Genomic DNA, 2,650 nt, shown 5'->3' on the forward strand with positions numbered 1-2,650 from the left:
CAATCTTGGCCATGCATTGTTTAGGTTCACATAATTGTTGTTTATTGTTGAAATTCAAACTTGTGAAGCAACTCTGATTTCTGCTATGCAACTGTGCCTCCTATTATTTTATTTAAATATGAGGTGCAATTTGATGATTTTAAAGTATTTTTACCTAATTTTTCAGTGATGTTTTCTTGTGTTAAAAATTCATTTAAATTTCAGTTTTGGCTATTTTCTTTCGTCATTTGTGTGAAAATCTAAGCAGTTCTTGAGGTGATTCTTGTGGCATTTTGTTCTTTACATTTTTATCTTCCAAATGAGTATTTTTGGGAGATTTTTGGGTGCCTGTAGTTGTGTCGTTTGAGTGGGGAAATTTGAATGGTTTAAATTCACCGGGCCCACGTGTCAGCGTTTCCTTCCACCTCTCCCACGACTGCACGCTCGCTGGTTGGGCACCGTCCCAGCACCGGATTGGCCACCATGGCCGGTGCCAGGCGGAATCCCATCACTGCCCTCACTATCCCTCACCTTTATAAGCCGCGCCGGCGCTTTCTCCAAACCCTACCGCCACCACCCCCTTTGCCGCTGCCATCTCCTCCTCGGAACAGAGCTCACCGCCGGCCTAATTCACCATGGTGGGAAGGCCTCCGGCCAATTCCTCACACCAGCTTCTTCACCGCGCCATCCCGCACCTCCTCCGTCCCTCAAATTCTCTGCTCCTCCGCCGTACTGAGCTCCCCGCGCCGTTCTCCAATCGTCGGTCGTTGTCGTGAAGTTCCATCATTTCCATCGATTCGCCATCGACGGTGACTCTCCAGTCAATTCCTTGTAGCTGGAGCTTCCTCGCGACGCTGCACATTTTGTTGGGATACGAGGTAGGCTACACTAGCGCAAATCAAAATTTTCTACCGCGTAAACCAGGAAAACTGCCGTATAAGGATCATGGGATTACCACTCAACGCACTACTGGTGCGGAAGATGTAGATTCGCGTCAATGCAGCAAAGTCGATCAGCATAGTCGTACGTAGTCGATCACGTCGACGTCCAGCAGCTCATCCACGTGCAGCAAGATTGCCCTCGTGCCGCGGCTCGTCGTCGGCTCGTCGTGGCTCGTCGGTGGCTCGTCCAAGTGCTGCAGGCGCAACACCTCCAAGGTATCCACACGTGCAGGGAGGAAGCGTCGCGAGCCAGACTGCTAGATCCGTGAGTTGCAACAGGCGAGGGCGTGGGAGGCGCAGCAGATGTGTTTTGCCAAAAGGTGTAAACCCTAGGGCGCCCCCACCCCTCTATTTATAGAGGTTCCTAACGGGCCTCTAGGTCCGAGGCCCATTAGTACTTCTAGACCTAATCCAACTCGGATCACATCCGAATTGGGCTTCCAGTGTCGGTGTTTTAGATCGGCAACCCGCCTAGGGGGTACTCTAGGTGGTCTTTTGTGCAGTAAGGGTCGTCGAGAATCAAGGAACCAATGGTGATGCAAGGAACACGATTTAGACAGGTTCGGGCCGCTAGATCGCGTAATACCCTACGTCCTGTGTGTTGGTTTGTATTGATCGTGAGAGAGATAGATGTCTTGAGTCGATGTGTCCCGGGCTTGGGTGTTGAGGTATGACCTGCCGAGCTAGGTACCCCTGCCCTCCTTTATATACTCCAGGGGGCAGAGTACTAGTCGGATTACAAGGAGGAGTCCTAGTAGGAGTACACGGGACTAGTCCTAGTCGGATTACAGGGGAATCCTAGTAGGAGCCTGACTTCTTCCTTCCTTGCGGGTACTGGGGATGTATCCCCGACAAGCCCCTGAGCGCTTCATAGTCGAATGCAGCAGTCTTCGAGTAGTCTTGAGATATCGCCGAGTAGTCTTGGTGCTCTTCGAGTACTTTGTCAGGCTGAATCTTTCAATGCTTCTCAAAGCTACCATGAGGCTATGGTGTGATCAAAGTCTTGATCAACATGATATTGTAGTTTTCATGTATGGAGGGCGACGAAAGTCGCACTCCATATGGAGTAGCCCCCGAGCCTTAGGTTGAATCGTAGAATCAGGCTGAGGGTGAAAATCTTGAATCTTCCTCTTTCGACTTGAAAAAATCGATTGTTGGGTGTAGCTTATCAGCCCCCGAGCCTTGGATTGATTGAATAATCATCCCGAGGGTCTTGAATCTTCACTCAGGTCATCATTCGAGTAGTCTTGCGGCGTCCAGCCCCCGAGCTTATGCACCAGGTAAGTCGTTGGAGCCACGTCGAGTGGTTTTATGGCATCCAGCCCCCGAGCCTCGGAGCTAGCTGAGCCACTGGAGATATTCCGAGTACTGATTGGTGCTTAGCCCCCGAGTTCGGGAACTAGCCTGTGCCATTGAAGGCATGCTTAGCGTCGCTGAAGCTCGATCTGAAAGAAAAGATGCATACATTATGTAGCGTTTTTGTTGGATTTTGAAACTGCTGAATTTTATTTAGTGATCAATATGAAAGTTGTGTCATGCTCTTATTTCGGTCATACTCTTCCCGAGTAGTTAGCCTGTTACGCTTAGGCTCTCAGTCTCTGGGTAGCCGTTGCCACTGCGTGTGTGAGATCGTTCTCGTATACGCGTATGGGCTTAGGCGTGACAGATGCGCCTGAGGCTTTCACGAGTTAAGGCGTGTTCTGCTCGAGAAGAGTAGTGACCTTAAGAGA

The sequence above is a fragment of the Setaria italica genome, chromosome IV (assembly GCF_000263155.2).
Source record: "Setaria italica strain Yugu1 chromosome IV, Setaria_italica_v2.0, whole genome shotgun sequence".
In the NCBI taxonomy this organism is placed as follows: Eukaryota; Viridiplantae; Streptophyta; class Magnoliopsida; order Poales; family Poaceae; genus Setaria; species Setaria italica.